Source organism: Dromiciops gliroides, chromosome 4, assembly GCF_019393635.1.
Source record: "Dromiciops gliroides isolate mDroGli1 chromosome 4, mDroGli1.pri, whole genome shotgun sequence".
In the NCBI taxonomy this organism is placed as follows: Eukaryota; Metazoa; Chordata; class Mammalia; order Microbiotheria; family Microbiotheriidae; genus Dromiciops; species Dromiciops gliroides.
The window spans coordinates 250,372,629-250,394,365 of NC_057864.1; the positions used below are offsets into that span (position 1 = coordinate 250,372,629).

At 38.4% G+C, this 21,737-nt stretch overlaps 1 pseudogene; it reads right to left on the reverse strand.

Moving 5' to 3' along the window:
- Positions 1 to 819: 819 nt before the first annotated feature.
- LOC122754982 lies at positions 820 to 17,309 on the reverse strand (annotated as a pseudogene).
- Positions 17,310 to 21,737: the final 4,428 nt, after the last annotated feature.

The following is a 21,737-nucleotide window of genomic DNA, read 5'->3' on the forward strand; positions in this document are numbered from 1 at the left end:
TCTACATTAAAATCCCGTGTTGGCATACTTCACACTTCCCACAGAACAGAAACTAAAATAACCAGTTACACAATTAGTCCCAAACACAGTCCTAGCAGGATTTTTTTTCCATAAACAGAAAGTATTGTTTAAAACATGTCTTCTTATGGCAGGTAGGCCCTGCCATCCCTGTGCTTAGCTGAGTTCACAAAACTATTGTAACCTATAGCTTCCTTGTGATTTCTTGGCAGCTAAATGGCATAGGAGACAGAGGACTTGGCCTGGAATCAGAAAGACCTAAGTTCAAATCAAGCCTCAGACACTCCCTAGCTGTGTGATTCCAGGCAAGTTACTTAGCCTCTGTTTCCCTCAGTTTTCTCATCTGTCAAATGGGAATAATAATAGCACCCATTTCCCAGGAATGTTGTAAGGATCAAATGAGATAATTATTATAAAGTATTTAGCATAGTCCCTGGCACTTATTAAGTACCATACAAATGTTAGCCATTATTATTACTAATGGTAGTTAGGTGGTACAGTGGATAGAAGACTGGACCTGGAGTCAGGAAGACTCATCTTCCTAAGTTCAAATCTAGCCTCAGACAATTACTAGCTGTGTGACCCTGGGCAAGTCACTTAACCCTGTTTGTCTTAGTTTCCTCAACTATAAAATGAGCTAGAGAAGTAAATGGCAAACCAGTGCAGTATCTTTGCCAAGAAAACCCCATATAGGGTTATGTAGAGTTGGACATGACTGAAAATGCCTGAACAATAACAACTATTATTATTATTATTTCCCTGGCCCTTTTCTCCTGCTATATATTGTTCCTTTAACAGTAATTAAAATTTTCTGCTACTATCATAACTAATGCTACTAATGGAACAACCATAGTCACCTTAGTTATATAGTTTGGCAAAATATTGAATCCTACCATGAGGTCCAGAACTTCAGCCTCCAAAGTTTCCTCCCTTCCTGAAACCAAAGTTTGAAGTCATTACTGTAATTGCTAAAATCATTATAGCTTCCACCACCCCCAAAGTGGCTTCTATCATTGCCAAATCCATTGGAGCCATCTTCATTTTCACAATATCCTCCACCACCCCAACTTCCACCAAAACCACCATAACCACTGAAGTTTCCACTAGGGCAAAAGTGATCATTTTCACCAAAGTTACCTCCCCAGCCACCAATAAACTGCCCAGAGCCACTTTAACCTCTGACTAGAGGAAGCACTGGCCATTTCTTGATTATACAAGGCTTTTGTACCTCACAATTTTGGCCATTTGCAGTGTGGTATTTTTGAGTGAAAATTGTATCCACAGAGCCATGGTCATCAAAAGTTATTTTTAATTTGATTATAATATTATGCTCCCTTCTTTAAGAAGAGCTAGCTCGGGGGCAGCTAGGTGGCGCAGTGGATAAAGCACCAGCCCTGGATTCAGGAGTACCAGAATTCAAATCCAGCCTCAGACACTTGACACTTACTAGCTGTGTGACCCTGGGCAAGTCACTTAACCCCCATTTCCCTGCAAAAAAAAAAAAAGAAGAAGAAGAGCTAGCTCGGTGGGAGCCAAGATGGCGGAGAGGAATCAGCAAGCTGCCTGAGCTCTCCTTCTGTTCCCTCAAAAGGAACATCAAATCAAGCCTCTGGATGGATTCTGAAACTACAGAACCTGCAAAGAGACAGAGAGACACAGAATTCCAACCAGAGATAGTTTAGAAAACTTCAGGAAAGGTCGGTCTGACTCGGGCAAAAGGGAGGTGCAGCGCAGGGTGGCAGCGCAGTGCCGAGGGAGTCGGGGCAAGTCAGCAGGAAGCTGTGGGCCACAGCTGAGCAACTGAGGCCCCTGGATCCTGGCTCAAAAATCTGGTGACACAGCAGGACAGTGGCAAAACCCACGTATACCACCCGAGAGGACAGGTTGCCAGCTGGAGGGCCACGAAAAGGATAGAAGTGACTAGGCCCACTGATCCCAGCTTGTTCAGACAGGAAGTGCAGGGCAGGGGAACTGCATATACCATAAAGGCCTCAGTGTGTAAAAAGTCGGTGACACAGCACCTATACCCCAGCACAAGAAGCTCAAAACAGGAACCCTGGTGCCCCCAGAGCAGACCTCAACTTAAAAAATAAATAAATAAGCTGCAATAATGAGTAAGAAGCAAAAAAGAGCCCTCTCTATTGAGAGCTTCTGTATCAACAGGGAAGAGGCAAACACAAACTCAGATGAGGACAATACCCTCAAATTGCCTACATGTGATGCCTCACTAGGGAAGGTGAATTGGTCTCAAGAACAAAAAGCCTTCCTGGAAGAGCTCAAAAAGGATTTTAAAAATCAATTGAGAGAGGTAGAAGAAAAAATGGGGAGAAAAATAAAAGCAAAACAAGAAAACAATGAAAAAAGAATCAGCAGCTTGGAAAAGGAAGCACAAAGATTGACTGCAGAAAACAATTCCTTAAAAAATTCATCTTGCCAAATGGAAAAAAAGGTGCATAATTTCACTGAAGAAAACAATGTCCTAAAAAATTCATTTGGCCAAATGGAAAAAAAGGTGCATAATTTCACTGAAGAAAACAATGCCCTAAAAAATTCATTTGGCCAAATGGAAAAAAAGGTGCATAATCTCACTGAAGAAAACAATGCCTTAAAAAAATTCATCTGGCCAAATAGAAAAAAAAAAAAAGGTGTATAATCTCACTGAAGAAAACAATGCCTTAAGAAATTCATCTGCCTGGGGCAGCTAGGTGGCTCAGAGGATAAAGCACTGGCCCTGGAGTCAGGAGTACCTGAGTTCAAATCTGATCTCAGACACTTAACACTTACTAGCTGTGTGAACCTGGGCAAGTCACTTAACCCCAATTGCCTCACTAAAAAAAAAAAAATTCATCTGGCCAAATGGAAAAAAAAGGTGCATAATCTCACTGAAGAAAACAATGCCTTAAAATTAAAAATTGGACAGTTGGAAGATAAGTAATCCATGAGACACCAGGAATCAGTCAAGCAGAATCAAAAGAATGAAAAAAATAGAAGAAAATATGAAATACCTCATTGGAAAGACAACTGATCTGGAAAACAGATCCAGGAGAGACAATTTGAGAATCCTTGGACTGCCTGAAAGCCATGATCAGAAAAAGAATCTAGACACCATATTCCAGGAAATTATTAAGGAGAACTGCCCTGATATCATAGAATCAGAGGATAAAATCATCATGGAAAGAATCCACCAATCACCTCCTGAAAGAGACCCCAAAAGGAAAACCCCAAGGAATATTGTAGCCAAATTCCAGAATTATCAGGTGAAGGAGAAAATACTCCAAGCAGTCAGAAAGAAGCAATTTAAATATCATAGAGCCACAGTCAGGATTGCTCAGGACCTGGCAGCTTCAACATTAAAGGACCGCAAGGCTTGGAATATGATATTCCGGAAGGCAAAGGAGCTTGGATTGCAGCCAAGAATCTATTACCCAGCAAAAATGTGCATTCTCTTTCAGGGTAAAAGATGGACATTCAATGACATTGGGGACTTTCAATGCTTCCTGATGAAAAGACAAGAACTGAATAGAAAATTCGATCTTAACATACAAGACTCAAGAGAAGTTTAAAAAGGTAAACAGAGGGGGAAAAAAAGTTAATTAGGTTAAACTGTTTACATCCCTACACAGGAAGATAATACTCACAACTCTTAAGAACTGTAAATGTATTTGGGCAGAGAGAAGGACTTTACACAGAGGGTATAAATATAAATTGTCTTTGATGTGATGATACAAAGAAAATTAAGGGGTTAAAAGGGGAGTCTATGGGGAGGAGAGGAAAGGTAAGGTGGAATGGAGTGAATTACATCATATGAAGAGATGAAAAAAAAACTAATACAATAGAGGGAAAGAAAGGAAGGGTGAACATTGTTTCAACCCTACCCTCATCAGATTTGATTCAAAGAGGGAATAACATTCATTGGGATAAAAAAAACTTAGCTCATTCTTTAGGGAAGTAAAAGGGGAAGGGAAAGGGGGGACTGATAGAAGAGAGGAAAAAAGCAAGGAAGAAAAGGGTAAAGAAAATGGAGGGGGTGATAAAAAGGGAGGGCAGATTGGGGGAGGCAGGGGTAAGAAGCAAAAAATTGGTGAGGAGGAATAGGGTGAAAGAAGGGGGAAAAGTACAATGGGGGTAAATAGAATGGAGGGGAATAGACAGTAATAATAACTGTGAATGTGAATGGGATGAACTCTGCTATAAAACAGAAGCAAATTGCATAGTGGATTAAAAACCAGAATCCTACAATATGCTGTTTACAAGAAACACATTTGAAGCAGAGAGATACACACAGAGTAAAAGTAAAAGGCTGGAGCAGAATATATTATGCTTCAGCTAAAGTAAAAAAAGCAGAGGGTAGCAATCCTTATCTCAGACAAAGCACAGGTAAAAATAGATCTCATTAAAAGAGATAAGGAAGGCAAGTACATCTTGCTAAAAGGTACTATAGATAATGAAGTAATATCAATATTAAATATATATGCGCCAAGTGGTATAGCATCCAAGTTCTTAGAGGAGAAGTTAAATGAGTTACAAGACGAATTAGACAGTAATAGTATACTAGTGGGGGATCTGAATCTCCCCCTCTAAGAATTAGATAAATCTAGCCAAAAAATAAATAAGAAAGAAGTGAAAGAAGTGAATAGATTACTAGAAAAGTTAGACATGATAGATTTCTGGAGAAAATTGAATGGGGATAGAAAGGCATTTGCCTTTTTCTCATCAGTACATGGCACATTTTCAAAAATTGACCATGTATTAGGGCACAAAAACATCATAGTCAAATGTAGAAAGGCAGAAATAGTAAATGGATCCTTCTCAGATCATGATGCAATAAAAATTACATGTAAGAAAGAGCCATGGAAAAGTAGACTGAAAATCAATTGGAAACTAAATAATTTCATTCTAAAGAATAAATGGGTCAAACAACAAATCATAGAAATAATCAATTACTATATCCAAGAGAATGACAATAATGAGACAACATACCAAAATCTATGGGATGCAGCCAAAGCAGTGCTTAGGAGAAAATTTATAGCTCTAAATGCTTACATGAATAAAAAAGAGAAAAAGGAGATTAATGAATTGGGCATGCAACTTAAAAAGCTAGAAAAAGAAAAATTATAAATCCCCAATTAAATACTAAACTCGAGATCCTGAAAATTAAAGGAGAAATTAATAAGGTTGAAAGCAAGAAAACTATAGAATTAATCAATAAAACTAAGAGCTGGTTTTATGAAAAACCCAATAAAATAGATAAAATATTGGTTAATTTGATTTAAAAAAAAGAAAGAAGAAAACCAAATTACCAGTATCAAAAATGAAAAGGGTGATGTTACCACCAATGAAGTGGAAATTAAATCAATAATTAGGAATTATTTTGCCCAACTGTATGCCAATAAATTTGACAATCTAAATGAAATTGATGAATATTTACAAAAATACAAACTGCCCAGGTTAACTGAAGAGAAAATAAAATCCTTAAATAAGCCCATATTAGAAAAAGAAATTGAACAAGCCATTAATGAACTCCCTAAGAAAAAATCCCCAGGGCCAGATGGGTTTACAGGTGAATTTTACTAACTATTTAAAGAACAATTAATTCCAATATTATGCAAATTATTTGGAAAAATAGGTGAAGAAGGAGTCCTACCAAATTCGTTTTATGATACAAATATGGTGGTTATACCAAAACCAGGCAAAGCAAAAACAGAGAAAGAAAAGTATAGACCAATTTCCCTAATGAATATTGATGCTAAAATGTTAAATAAGATATTAGCAAGGAGATTACAGCAAGTGCTCACCAGGATAATACACTATGACCAGGTGGGATTTATACCAGGAATTCAGGGCCATTTCAACATTAGGAAAACTATTAACATAATCAACCACATCAATAAGAAAACTGACCAAAATCATATGATTATCTCAATAGATGCAGAGAAAGCTTTTGACAAAATACAGCACCCATTCCTAATAAAAACACTAGAGAGCTTAGGAATAGGTAGAGCTTTCCTCAAAATAATAAACAGTATCTACCTAAAACCATCAGCAAGCATTATATGCAATGGAGATAAATTATAGGCCTTCCCAATAAGATCAGGGGTGAAACAGGGATATCCATTATCACCCCTATTATTTAATATTGTCCTAGAAATGTTAGCTTTAGCAATCAGAGAAGAGAAAGGAATTAAAGGAATTAGAATAGGCAAGGAGGAAACAAAACTATCACTCTTTGCTGATAATATCCTTAAAGAATCCTAGAGAATCAACTCAAAAATTACTTGAAACAATTAACAACTTTAGCAAAGTAGCAGGATATAAAATAAATCCACATAAATCATCAGCATTTCTATACATGACCAACAAAGTCCAGCAGCAAGAGATAGAAAGAGAAATTCCATTTAAAGTAATGGTAGATAATATAAAATACTTGGGAGTCTATTTGCCAAGACAAACCCAGGAACTCTATGAACACAATTACCAAACACTCTTCACACCAATCAAATCAGATCTAAATAATTGGAAAGATACCAATTGCTCATGGATAGGCAGAGGTAATATAGTAAAAATGACAATACTACCTAAATTAATTTACTTATTCAGTGCCATACCAATCAGACTACCTAAAAATTATTGTATAGCGCTAGAAAGAATAATAGCAAAATTCATCTGGAAAAACAAAAAATCAAGAATATCCAGGGAAATAATTTAAAAAATGCACAGGAAGGTGGGTTAGCAGTACCAAACCTGGAGCTTTACTATAAAGTGGCAGTCATCAAAACTATCTGGAACTGGCTAAAAAACAGAGTGGTAGATCAATGGAATAGGCTAGGCTCAGGAAATGCAGTAGTAAATGACACTAGTAATGTAGTGTTTGATAAACCCAAAGACTCCAGCTTCTGGGATAGGAACTCAGTATTTGACAAAAACTGCTGGGAAAACTGGAAGATAGTATGGCAGAAATTAGGCATAGACCAACATCTTACACCTTATACTAAAATAAGGTCAAAATAGATACATGATTTAGACATAAGAGGTTATACCATAGGTAAATTAGGAGAGAAAGGAATAGTCTACCTTTCAGATCTTTGGAAAAGAAAATAGTTTATGACCAAACAAGAGATAGAGAATATTATAAAATGTAAAATGGATGATTTTGATTACATTAAATTAAAAAGGTTTTGTACAAACAGAAGCAATGCATTCCAAATTAGAAGGGAGGCAGAAAGCTGGGAAACAATTTTTATGGCCAGTACTTCTGATAAAGGCCTCATTTCTAAAATATATAGGGAATAAATCAAATTGATAAGAATCCAAGTCATTCCCCAATTGAGCAATGGTCAAAGGATATGAACAGGCAGTTTTTTTGATGAAGAAATCAAAGCTATCTATTCCCATATGAAAAAATGCTCTAAATCACTAATGATTAGAGAAATGCAAATTAAAACAACTCTGAGGTACCACCTGACACCTATCAGATTGGCTAAAATGACAAAAAAGGAAAATAATAAATGCTGGAGAAGCTGTGGAAAAATTGGAACACTAATGCATTGTTGGTGGAGCTATGAACTGATCCAACCATTCTGGAGAGCAATTTGGAATTATGCCCAAAGGACGATAAAGCTGTGCATACCCTTTGACCCAGCAATACCACTTTTGGGTCTTTTTCCCAAAGAGATCATGGAAGGGGGAAAGGGACCCACATGTACATAAATATTTATAGCTGCTCTTTATGTGGTGGCAAGGAATTGGAAACTGAGGGGATGCCCATCAATTGGAGAATGGCTGGACAAGTTGCGGTATATGCATGTAATGGAATTCTATTGTGCTGTAAGAAACAATGAGCAGGAGAAGTTCAGAGAAACCTGGAGGGTCTTGCATGGGCTGATGATGAGTGAGATGAGCAGAACCAGAAGAACATTGTACACAGTATCATCAACATTGTGTGTTGATTTACTGTGATGGACTTGATTCTTCTCACCAATGCAGTGGTACAGAAGAGTTCCAGGGTACTCATGATGGAAGAGGATCTCCAAATACAGAGGAAAAACAAAAGAACTGTGGAGTATAGATGCTGATTGAACCATACTATTTCTTTTGTTTTGGGTGCTGTTGTTTTTCTGTTTTGAGGTTTTTCCTCATTGCTCTGACTTTTCTCTTATAACATGACTAATGCAGAAATATGTTTAATGTTATTTTATATATATATATATATTTATATGTATATATAACCTATATCAGATTACCGGCTGTCTAGGGGAGGGGGGAGGGAGGGGAGGGAGGGATAAAAATCTGAAATTGGAAAGCTTGTATAAACAAAAGTTGAGAATTATCTTTACATGTAATGGGGAAAAAAATACTTTATTAAAAAAAAAAAAAGAAGAGCTAGCTCTCAGCTAAGCCAGACTAACATAGATTTGTCTCTTAAGTCTAGGTTACCCATAGATTTAGTGAATATATAGATTGAGAAGACTTTATCATTTAGTAGCAGATAAGAATTTGGAATAAATTTAGAATATATTTAGAAGAAGACATAATAAAATAATCATAGGAATACTCTTAAAAACTAAGTTTCCCCTTCTGGCAGAAAGTGGGGGTTGACCAGAGGTTAAGTTCCTCTTTCCAGTCTTAGTGGATAAGTTCCCTTTCTTCTTGAACTAGAGTCTAAGTTGGGAAATGGAATCTTCTATGGAAAATGGGGGACTCATGACAAGTTCCTATTTCCCAGTACACTTTCTGGTTACAAAAGGCACTGACTGAAAGGAAAGGACTTGGGGAAGAAAGCCTGGGAGAAGCTAATTAGTCAGATGACCTGCCTTGTCCAGTTGAATTATCTTGGAAACAAGTTTCTGCATTTTTTTTTCTTCTTTTTTTTTTTATAAAAATCAGCTCTGTAAATCACACCTTGTCTCTGACCTCTGAGGAGTCAGATGACCTGGTTTGATGTGCAAATGCCAGCTTTGCAAATTAAATAATAGATGGCTTGGTAACTGTTATCCTCAGTTTCCTTTTTATTTCAGATGATTTTAATGCTGTTGAGTTTTGCAAATATGCTAGCATATTGAGTGTGGCACTTTAACAGCATCATCTTTTAGGATTTTAAATAGTTCTGCTGGAATCCCATTACTGGACTTATTCTTAGCAATGCTTCCCAAGGCCCACTTGACTTCATTCTCCAGGATGTCTGGCTCTAGGCCAGTAGACCACATCATTGTGGTTATCAGTGATGTTAAGATCTTTCTTGTCTTGTTCTTCTGTATATTCTTGTGACTTCTTAATCTCTTCTACTTCTGTTAAGTCCTTACAATTTTTGTCTTTTATCATGTCCATTTTTGCAAGAAATGTTCCCTTGATATTTTCCTGAAGTTACATAATTCTGTGGAAAGAACCTTGGCTCTTCAGTCTAAGGATCTAGATTCAGATGCAACCATAGGCAAATTATTGAGTCTGTGATGTGAAGGTGTTGGAACAGGTGCCCTCTCAAGTACTTTGTAGCTCTAAAGCTATGACCCTTTGTTCTGCATGAGGTGCTACCTTCCCTTCCAGTTCTCTTATACCTTACTCCCTTTCCCATACTTTGAAATCCATTGACACTGGCCTCCTGGCTATTCCTTGAATGAGACACTTCATTTCCCATATACCATTTTCATTGACTAGCCCCCGTGCCTGGAATATTCTCCCTGCTTATATCTACCTCCTAACTTTACTATTTTCCTTCAAGTCTCAGCGAAAATCCCACCTTCTGTAGGTAACATTTCCCAGTCCTCCTTAATCTTAATACCTTCTCCTGAGACTACCTTCAGTTTATTCTGTATGTATCTTGTTTGTATATAGTTTTTTCATAGTCTCCTCCATTAGATTGTAAACTCTGAGAGCAGGGATTGGTTTTGGTGTTTTTGGCCTTTCTTAGTATCCTTAATGCTTAGTAAATGCTTAATAAACACTGATTGATTCACTGACTGCCATCAAATTAAAGAGCAAGGAAGCTTCTCTGTCCAGGGTTATCCCACTAATGGTCATCTCTTCTTTTCTTCCTACACCCACAAAGTGTTTGCATAGATGGGAGAGAACTGTTTCTCAGAGTGTGTTTGCTCTTAGTTCCTGTTGTTTTGCCTCTTGCCTCTTTGGCTCTTGACATGGTATTGTTCATAATTTAGAGCTCAAATAAAAAAGAAAACCTTGTCTCCTGAGCATTGTACATCTTGTTACTTTAATATTTCCTGCTCTGGAGTCTAATCCCTGGGCTGTGTGAGTATGCGCTGTTTTCTCAGGGGTAGAATAGGAAGTAGCATTTAGAAAGCACAAAGAGACCAGGAACAGAAGGAAAGCAAATTTTAATTAAAATTGAAGGAGAACTTCAAGTGATGTCATTATCATATGAAACAATGGAAATTGACTCAGCTTTTGGGCATGGAGCTATTTCTCCCTGGATTCTCCTCCTGTACTTTAAGTATTATAAAGCCTTTCTGTCCATTCCACGCTTTTCCTTAAACACACATCTTATTTTATTGTTGTAGCAATAGGGAGCCACCAGAGTTATCTGAATAGGAGAGTGACATGGTCAGATTTGTTTAGCTTTTAAAGCCCTTCAGAATTTAACCCTAACCTATCTTTACACATATATTGTACCTTACTTCTCTTCCCATATTCTGTGATACAACCAAATTGGCCTTCTTTCTCTTCCTCATAGAAAGCATTCTCTTTACATTTCTGTATAAACATATGTATGTGTGTGTGTACGTGTATGTATTTATGTAAATACTTATTTCAGATGATTTTAATGCTGTTGAGTTTTGCAAATTACATATGTATATGTACATATTTATATGTCTATGTGTATAGTTATATATACACATATGCATATATATTACATATATGTATATACACATACACATATGTACATATTGCCTTCTTTTTATCTGCACACCTACTACCCACCACAGTGCCTGGCAAATCTTAGACATTAATTAATACTTGTTGATTGTTGATTGTTCCCAGAGTGCAACAGAAGTATGATTTAAACTCTGACCTTCTTTCTCTAGGACCATGAAGAATTAAGGTTCTCACAGAGGCCATGACAAACTGTTTGCTCTGTTTTAATTTTCTAAGTATATTAAGACAGTGACATAATCATCAGACTTCACACTGCTTGTACTCAGAAAAATCTGTCAGACCCAGCTCATTTGCTTTCCTTCTGCACCTCCAGAGACCAAAGCTATCTCACTACTTAAAATGTCTATCCTGGCTTGTGGAAACCTTGAAGAAAAGGGCATTAGGAATCCTGGAAAGAAATATAATGAGACCCTGGAACATCAAATAAAAACCTCCTGTTGGGGCAGCTAGGTGGTGAAGTTGATAAAGCACTGGCCCTGGATTCAGGAGGACCTGAGTTCAAATTTGGTCTCAGATACTTGACTCTTACTAGCTGTGTGACCCTGGGCAAGTCACTTAATTCTCACTGCCCTGCAAAACAAAACAAAACAAAACAAAACCCCAAACCCCCAAACAAAACCAAAAAATCCTATTGAAAGTGTGGTGGGAACTTGAATTACTTTTCTTCTTGGTATGGATCTGGTAGATACTTCAGAAGGCCTGTGCCATTTGAATACCTTTTTGTTCCAATCTACCAGTTTACATGTTTGTATAGTGAATCAGAAGCTTTGCCAATTCAAAAACATGACATAACCACATTGTTGTTGAGGGCCATACTGGTGATTTACAATGAGAGGTTATAGTGACTAAAACTCCAGTTACCCACAGATAGATCATGGTTAACAATTATAAAGGGAAAGGAAGCTTTGTGGTCTTTCATTTACTTTTCCCATGCTTTGTGAGATTTAAAATTGGATACTAGAGCATTAACCTCCCCTTTTAACCTTTCTCTTATTTATCTCCCAGACTAGTAAGTGGAAGAAGCCTCTGGTCTCTAGTTGGAGCTTTTATTGTTTGGAAATTACAAGGTGATGTTAATTAGAGGGGTAGGAAAGTAGAAATACAAACAAATAGTCTTAAATCTAAGCTTAGTCTATATTTCGTATAGAACTCACCAAAAAACCCAAGGCCACCTCTGAAGCTGAGAGCTGCGTCAAGCACGTGCTGTTATGGAGAACTGGGCCAAGTAGAACCTCAGTCAGTGTCTGTGTGTGCAGAGCCACTCAGCGGACAAGGAGAGTGGACCAAAAAAGACCCCACTTCCGTTCTCTCCTTGCCTTTTAAGCTCGCACCCCAGAAGTGGAGTGCCTAACAGACGGAGGTGGTATGCGTAGCCCATGCACAGCCGTTTGTCACGGTCCTCCTCCCCGAAAGGGTGGTCCTTCAAAAACTGGCGTACTTTTTACCACAGCTTATTGCTGTAATTCCCCAGACAAAAGTACATGGGTCATCTAGGCCTGCCATGAAGCTCACAAAGTGCAACACACCATTGGACATTTGCTCTTTGTATGGTATTTGGAATTCTAATTCAAATTGGGAGTTGAGCAGACCCCTTCTCTCAATAGCCCAAGTCCAAACCTTACCTGCCCGGATCCCAACAGGATCTCCTCTTCCCAACAGTTGTGGGTGCCAGTCTTTACAGATAATGACATATAATTTCTTTAACAGAGATAATTGCTGTAAGGATCCCCACCCCTTCTATTTTAAGAACATTGGTTTTGTCCATGCAAAATCTTTCATTTCATGTAATTAAAAATATTTAGTTTATTCTTTATAAACTCTTCTCTTCCTTTGGCCTGGTTACAAAACATTCCCCTAGGTAGAGTTGTGAAAAGTTTCTGATCTCGTGTCTTCTAATTTTTTCCTGGTATGAGTTTGGTGAATTATATTTTAAAAGTATCTATTGGGTTGTTGGTTTTCTTAATCACATTAGACACTTCCCAAAAAACACCCAAACAACATCTCTTCCCTTTAAAAAGCACATTCCCCATAAACAAGGTTTTCAGTTGTTAACAGAAATGAGGATACCTTTAATAGGTGGTGCTGGCAATAACAGTTGGATTTGGCAATAGTTTTGTGGCCCCTCAATGTCAACTTTTTTTTTTTTTTACTTTATTGTAGTGTGGTAAAATAATGGAATTTGGCAGACGCCCAGGGGTCTGACTTGATTGATTTAGTAGTGTTTGAATTGAGTGTGAATGAGGAACTACTAAGTACCCACTTAAAGATGATTAGATTTGAGTCACGCCTGGCCTGCCCTGTCAGACCTAGTCTAACTTGGCCAACCCTGAGAAGGAGTGTCCTCAGAGGCTGTGGACTGTGTCATCAACAGGGAACCAGTCTCAGTCACACTACTTGAAAGACCTCCCCTTTGGGGGAGGGAGAAAAAAGGTAGAAAAGGGGACCCCAACAGGAATTAGCAGACATACACACACCCTCACTTGCTCTCTGGCCTTGAAGGAGCTTCAGAGTGGACTTGCTGCCATAGAAATTATGGACCCCTGGTGGTGAGTTAAATCCAGCCCTTTGAATTAGCTGAGCTGGAAGCCAGTTTGGGGATTGTATAGGTTTTTGTTAGAGTTAGGGAGATTATCCATTTTCCTTTTTCCCTATTCCCTTGTCCTTGACTTTATTAATTTCACCTTTGCTGTGTATTTTATTCCCATTAAATAAAACCTGATTTGTTTGTGGAAAGGAAGCTGTTAAGCTCCTTTCTTATTGGCCTGGGAGAAATAACTAAAAAAGGCAGTTCAGAGGGGAAGAAACTTTGGACCTAGAGGTACCTCATTTTCTGAACCCCAATATTACGGTGAGCCACCCAATTAACTCTCCCCATATTAAATTTGGCCCCTACAGTTGGCATTGTATAAATCAGTATTTTGACCCTGCTTTTTTTCCTATCATTTCATACAAATCATCACCTGCCCTCTAAATTATTCATATTCATATTTCCTTATGATGAATATTCTATTACAACCACATGCCATAATTCAACAATTCTTCTAGAGTTGGATGAATAAGTTGTTTCCAACTTTTTGCTATTGCACACAGCTCTACTATGAACATTTTTAAACATATGGATCTTTTCTTGCTATCAATAACCTCCTTGGGGGTGCAGTCCTGGTATTGGGATTGCTGGGTCAAAATGATCAATTTAGTAATTTTTCTTGACCTAATTTTAGAAAGCTTAAACCAATTCACAGCTTCACCAACTATAAATTAGTGGAGTCTATCTTCCTACAACACTTCTAACAACTAGTTTTCTCATCTTTTAGCATTTTTCCTAGCTTGATGATTGTGAAGGAATGCTTTAAGAGATACATGAAGTTTGTATTTCTCTCATTGTTAGTAATTTTGCACATTTTTTTCAGGCTTGTGTTGATGGTTTGTATCTTTTTTTCACATTTTTTAGCTAGATGTCTATTGAAGAATGGCTCTTCACCCAATATATTTGTCAATTCTTTTTTGATTTTGGATGTCAGGCTTTAATCAGTCATTTAATGTAAATGTTTTTTTTTCTCTAATCCCTATATTTTCTTCTTTTTCCTTTCTTGTAAAAGAAAGCACAATAATAGGGAAACCTAGGCAAGATACTTTTACCTTCAGCCATGTCAAAGTCGCCCTCTGAATCTTTTTTTCCTTACATACAGATATCCACCTGTCACGGTTCACAATCAAATGGTGGACTTCTGACTTAATGATCCAACAGACAACTCAAAACTTAAAACAATATCAGTTACAGTCCCAAGAGATTTTACCTCAAATAACAAGTTTCAGTAATCACAGCTTAAGGCTGGATATAATTATTATCACTTTCATGGTGTTCCAATAAGCAGTAAAGGGTCTTTCTGGGGCGGAGTCAAGATGGCAGAGGAAAGGCAGTGAGCTCTTGAACTCACGACACAATTGCTCCAAGAAACATCCAAATAATACCATAGGACAATTCCCGAAGCACCAATAAGCAGTAAAAATTTACCAGGACACACACACACACACATACACACACACACACCTGATTGCACTTAATGCATTTCATTTGTTTTTTTCTCTTTTTCCCTCAAGTTTAAACTCATTGTGGTGTAGAGATAAATGACTAGAAATCACTTCTATGTTATAAATAAACTCGAAAATTCTCAGTAACTCAATTCCTTTTTTAGGAATTCCATAACCCAAACAAGCTCTTTCACAGAACTGGTGACTTTGAGCAAACAAATGATGTCGAAAAACCTGGCAAGTGGATGTCTAGGAGCCAAGATGGTGGAGTGAACAGGAAATCACCTGAATTCTCCAATATTCACCTTCAAACAACTATAAGTCTTACATATAATAGGGATAATAAGCTAGAAGCCTTCCCAGTAAGATCAAGGGTAAAGCAAGGATACCCAATATCATCACTATTATTTAATATTGCACTAGAAAAATTAACTATAGCAATAAGAGAAGGAAACGCAATTGAAGGAATTAGAGCTTTGCAGATGATATATTTCCAAGTTCTGTAGTCCTTTAGTAATCCTCAAGAGATAGAACATTACATTTTTTTCTCTTCCAGAAATCATTTCCAGAAATGATTCAACTCACTGCTGCTGGTGGTAAAGCATTAGTTTTGTTGTTTTCTTTTGTTTTAGGGTAAAAATTTGGAGAAATTTTTAAAAGATATAATAATAGGGGCAGCTAGGTGGTGCAGTGGATAGAGCACTGGCCCTGGATTCAGGAGTACCTGAGTTCAAATCTGGTCTCAGACACTTAACACTTACTAGCTGTATGACCCTGGGCAAGTCACTTAACCCCAATTGTCTCACTAAAAAAAAAAAAAGATATAATAATATTTTAAGGTATTAAGTATAATATTAAAGTTTTTAATTGTTGTTGTTTGTCCTTCATTCTCGAAGAGGGCCATAACATTGGGATGATGTCATGACTTAAAGTGAATTGAATTTTATTGAGGGAACGCTGTACAAAGTCACCAACCTCACTCTCTCCTTCAGAGCCATCTGGGTACAGTGGCAAGATATATAGCAAGACAACTGGAGATGGCCCTGGATGTTTTAGGCAATTAGAGTTAAGTGACTTGCCCAGGGTCACATAGCTACTAAGTGTCTGAGGTAAGATTTGAACTCAGGTCCTTCCAATTTAAGGGCCAGTGCTCTATCCACTGTACCACCTTGCTGCCCTAAAGTTGTTAATTAAACATTTAAACATAACATTTTTTAAAAAACTAAGTCCCTCCCTCTGTTAGGAATCTAAAAATGTAATATGTTACTTGATTTGCTCATACACTTACTGTGTTTGGCATGCCTATTCAGAAATGGAGAAGCACATTGAAAAACTGGAAACTTTTGTGGAGAGAGAAATGCTCTCTACCCTCAATTTTTGCTTTTTGTCAAGCTTTTCTTCACATCTCAACTCTGCCTGTTTTGCCCAGGTTTTTATCTATAGCAGTCTTTGAGTATGAGAGTTAAAAGGAAGTCACCAGATGATGTAAACTTGTATTACAAAGATAATTGTCTTCAGGTTCAGGGGGTCATGATAGCTATCTTCAAGTATTTGAAGGCTGAAATTTTAAGAAGTAATTAAATTTATTTCTGCCTGGTTATCTCTGGTTAGCCTTACAGGGCAGAACCAGAGACAAGAGATGAAAGTTGCAAAAAAAGCCGATTTTAGGCTTGGCAGTAGGAAACATTTAAAAGTTGTTATAAAGTGGAATTAGATGGCCTCAGGAAGCAGTGACCTCCCAACTGGAGATTTTCAAGGAGAGGGGGATGACTTGTGATTGTGATAAAGAGGAATTCTTGTTCAGGTAAGAACTGAACTAGAGAGACTCCCTAGCCACTCTGAGATTCATCCTGTGATTGTGTGAAAGTCATTTAACTTTCATAGGACATTCATAGGACACACTGGATGAGGAGTCAGAATCTGGAGTTCCGTTCCCACATCTGCCTATTACTACTTGTGATCTTGGGTAAATCGTTTAAGTCAAGGCAAGAAGTCCCAGTTAAGCGGCTACTGGGTGCCAGGCATTCACCAACACGGCAAAACATGGAATCTGTTTTCAAGGAGCTAAACAGCTAATGAAAATCAACCTCCCTGGGTCTCAGTTTCCTCATCCGTAAAAGGAGCGGAATCGGACTTGGCCTGTGAAGTCACTTTTCAGCCTTAGACCTAAGACCCAAGTGAGGTGAGGTAAGAATTTAGGGGATGGAGAGGCGGAGTAAGACAGCGCATGCGCGGCCCAGGGCACCTAACGGCTGTGGGCTTCGCTGGCCAGGAGGGCGGGGGGCTGGGGGCTGGGGTGGTGTGAAGGGTGATTGTTGCGCGAGGTCATGTGGTAGAATTTCGAATGTCAACAGCCCTCGCTCCCTCCCCATCCTCATTATTATTGGCCCCAGGTGAGAGCTGGATGTGTGGTCTTCGAGTCCGCCCAGAAAGCCTGTCCTTGGGGAGAGAAAAGAGGCAACTGAGTATAAGTCTGGGTGACACTTTTCTCTTAAGTTCCCTAGAGGCTGCTGGGTAATAGCCCCGCCCCGTGCTGGTTCCTCTCTTCCTCACTGCCCCACCTCGCTCCCCCCCAAGCGTCCTCCCATCCCCTCAGTGTAGTCCTTTTTCTTGTTGAGAAAGGAAGTGGAGGTGAAAGAGGGGAGGGGACAGAGATTACCGGAAGGGAAGAAGGGGATGGAAGGAGAGGCTAGAGAATGAAGAGGAAGAGAAGACTGGAGAAAGCCTTGGAGAGAGAGGAGGCGTGACCTTCTTCTGGCTATGGGACCACTTCTGGGTCTCAGGCAATATTCTTTTTTTTTGTGGGGGAGGGGGGGAATGGGGGTTAAGTGACTTGCCCAGGGTCACACAGCTAGCAAGTGGTAAGTGTCTGAGGTTGGATTTGAACTCAGGTCCTCCAGAATCCAAGGTGGATGCTTTATCCACTGCACCACCTAGCTGCAACCATTCCCCCCCCCCCCAGTATTCTGAAACTAGACTGCAGAAAAAAATTGTAGAAGCATTGTAGAAAAATTTCTACAATTAATAAATTGTAAAAATTTTAGTATTCGCTAATCTGCGATTATATATCGATAGGTGATATTTCTCAAGGGAGTGCCCTGGAGAGAGAATAATCCTAATGATCACAATAATAACTAATATTTATATAGTACTAACTATGTGCCAGGCACTCTGTAATTATTATTTCATTTGATCTTCACACCTCTGGGAGATGAGTGCTGTTATTATCCCCCTTTTGCAGATGAGGAACCTGAGGCAAACAGAGGTTAAGTGACTTGCCTAGGCTCACACAGCCAGTAAGTGTCTGAGGCTGGATTGGAACTTTTCTTAATTCCAGGCCCCAGTGCTCTTACCCTCTGCAACACCTGATCCCTGGGCCAGACTTCCTACTCTGCCTTTCCTTTCTGGAGTTCATTCTCCACTCAGGTGGCAAATTGATCTTTCTAAAGCATAAGTCTAACTGTCTAATTAGATTCCTTCTATGACCCCTGAGAATGCTAGGGTTTAGAGGAGACACATTATCCTGGTTTAGTCCCTTACAATTATTCATGTTTACCTTTTTATTTTTCTCTTGTATTTAAACTACAAAGTTTTGTGCAGCTCTGGCCTTTTCATATGGAATGTTAGGAGAACCTCTAAAGGATCATTAAAGGTCCATTTCATTAAAGGTCCATTTTTTTTTTTCCTCTTCTGGAGGGTTATACTAATTTTTTTTTTCTGGGCAAGATATTCTTGGTTGTAAATCTAAATCCTTAGCCTTCTGGAATATTGTAGACCAAGCTCTCCATTTTGTTGTGGTGGCTGCTAAATCATGTGTGATATTCACTCTGGTTCTTTGATCCTTGCATTCTTTCTGGCTGCTTGCAGTATTTTTTATTTGACCTGGAAACTCTGGATTTGGGCTATGATGTTCCTGGGAGTTTTCATTTTGGGGCTTCTTTTAGAAAGTGAGCTGTGGATCCTTTCTGTTTCCACTTTGCCCTATGGTTTTAAGAGATCTGGGCAGTTTTCTTTTGAGATTTCTTGGAATAAGCTATTTAGGCTCCTTTTTTAAAAATCATAGCATTCAGGTAGCGAATTAATCTTAATTTTTCTTCCTCAATATGTTTTCCAAGTCAGTTATTTTTACTTTGAGATTCTTAAATTTTCTTCTATTTTTAAAAAAGTTTTTGACTTTGTTCCAATATTTCTTTGTGCCTCATGGAGTCTTTAACTTCCATTTGGCCCATTCTAATTTTTAGAGTGTTAGTTGCTTGGGCAAGATTTTGTACCTTTTATGCCCAAGTTAATTCCCTTTCCAGTTCTTTCTTCTGTAGCTCTCATGTTTTCCTCAAGCACTCTCATTCCATTTATAAAAACAGTTTTAAACTCTTTTTTTTAAACTGTTGGTTCATCTCCTCCAGTAATTCTAGTTGAGTTTGTATCTAACTGTGTTTTTCTCTGAGGATTTGCTTGTAAATGTTTTGGAGTCAGTCCTTCTTCCAAGTTTATCTTGAGTGTCCCTGCCACCATAATAGCTCATTATTGTGGGATATTTTTTCTTTGTTTGCTTATTCTTCCACCCTACTTCCTGACTTCGGATTTGATGTCAAGCTTTATTTCTGTCACACTTCTTGGAAGGAAGTGGTTCTGTTGTTACTTTCTTGGGATATCGGGTATCGTGTTATTCTAAAATCTCAGGAACAGGCCAGGGATCTGCAAACTTTTAGTGTTCCCAGAGTGCTATAATTGAGGGCAAAGTCTGATTGCTGCCTCCTTTTCTGAGCTCTACAAGTTCCTGACTTGGGTTTGGGTCTGAGCAATAGGGGTCTGCCCCCATCAGCCCTCTGAAAAGTTCTGTTGGCTCAGAGCAGCAGAACTATAGGTTTCCCTTTGGTTTGGTATTTCTGCCCTGATTATTTCTCTGCAGACTTGGGCTAAACACGGTAAGTAAGACTATACTTTACTTCTGAGGTTTGAGCTACAGTGTTGTTGCTGCTCCTGGTAGCTTCTGAACTTTCTTCTTTTTTTTTTTCCCAAATTAGGATTTGATTTATTGTTTTGTTGACCATCTAGACTTAAATGATGGAGAAAATGTTTATAATACATATGAAACTTTTAAAAGTGTCTTGTATGTACATTTTCCCCTCCCCTGACACTTCCCCAAGAACTGGTTGCTAAGCATTTATCAGCATATTGCTGGGTATATGTATGATATGTATGAATATATCTCAGTTTTCTACCCTGGGTTCTATTCTCTCTCTACACTCTTTTTTTTTTTGCAGGGCAATGGGGGTTAAGTGACTTGCCCAGGGTCACACAGCTAGTGTCAAGAGTCTGAGGTCGGATTTGAACTCAGGTACTCCTGAATCCAGGGCCGGTGCTTTATCCACTGAGCCACCTAGCTGCCCCTCTCTACACTCTTTTTAAAAAAATCATAAAAGTATTTCATTGTTATCCAGTTACATACAAAGATAGTTTTCAACATTTGTTTTTATAAAATTTCTAGTTCCAGATTTTTCTCCCTCCCTCTTTCCATCCCCCCTCGCCAAGACAGAAAGCAATCTGATATACGTTATATATGTACAATCACATCAAACATTTCTGCATTAGTCGTGTTGTGAAAAAAGAATCAGAATAAAAGGGAAAAACCTCAAAACAACAACAACAAAAAGTAGAAACAATATGGTTCAATCTGCATCCAGATTCTGCAGTTCTTTTTTCTGGATGTTTAGAGCATTTTCCATCATGAGTCCTTTGGAATTATCTTGGATCATTGTATTGCCGAGAAAAGTTAAGTCTATCACAGTTGATCACACAATGTTTTTGATACTGTGTACAATGTTTTCTTGGTTCTGATCATTTCACTCAGCATCAATTCGTGTAAGTATTTCCAGGTTTTTCTGAAATCTGCCTGCTTGTCGTTTTTTAGAGCACAATAATATTCCATTACATTCCCCAACAACTTGTTTCATCATTCCCCAACTGATGGGCATTCCCTCAATTTCTTGTCATCACAAAAAGAGGAGCTATAAATATTTTTGTACATGTGGGTCCTTTTCCCTTTCTTATGATCTCCTGGTGCCACCATTTAGGTCTGGGGATGTCATCTTGACCTGGTGCACGGTCCTTGGGTGTTAGAGTGCTTTGGGGGTACTCTTTAGAGTATCAGTCTTCAGCATTCACAGACTTTCCTCTTTGTCTTTCTGTGTTGAGCTGAGCTGGAAAAATGGTTCGCTGAGACCTTTTCTGGATTTCTCTATTAGGATTCAGTCTGGAGTATTTTGTAGATATGTTTGGAGAAGTTTGTGGAGGGGAACTTGGCTGTACTACTTCCTTTCACTTCAACATCTTTGTTTAGTCTACAAATTGTTTTCTAAGCTAGGACCAGTGATGAAGCATACTATCTACCTCCTGATAGAGAGGTGACAGACTAGGTGTAGACATATTTTTGGACATGCATGACCAATGTGAAAATTTGTTTTTGCTTGATATGCATATCTCAGGAGTTCTATTTTTCTTTTCTCCAATGGGGGATGGAAGGAGAGAAAATACAATTTTGTTAATGGAACCAAACACAATATAAGAATAAAATGCATTCACTTTCATAAATAGATTTTGACATCTGAGACAGCTAGGTGGTAGAGTGGATAGAGAACACTGGGCCTGGAGACAGAAACGCATCAGTTTCAGATTTGGCCTTGGATATTTACTTACCTGAGTGATCTTGGGAAAGTCACTTAACCTTGTGATTGTCTGTTGGCAATCTCTATTTGCCTTAGTTTTCTCTTCTGTAAAATGGGGGTAATAATAGCATCTAT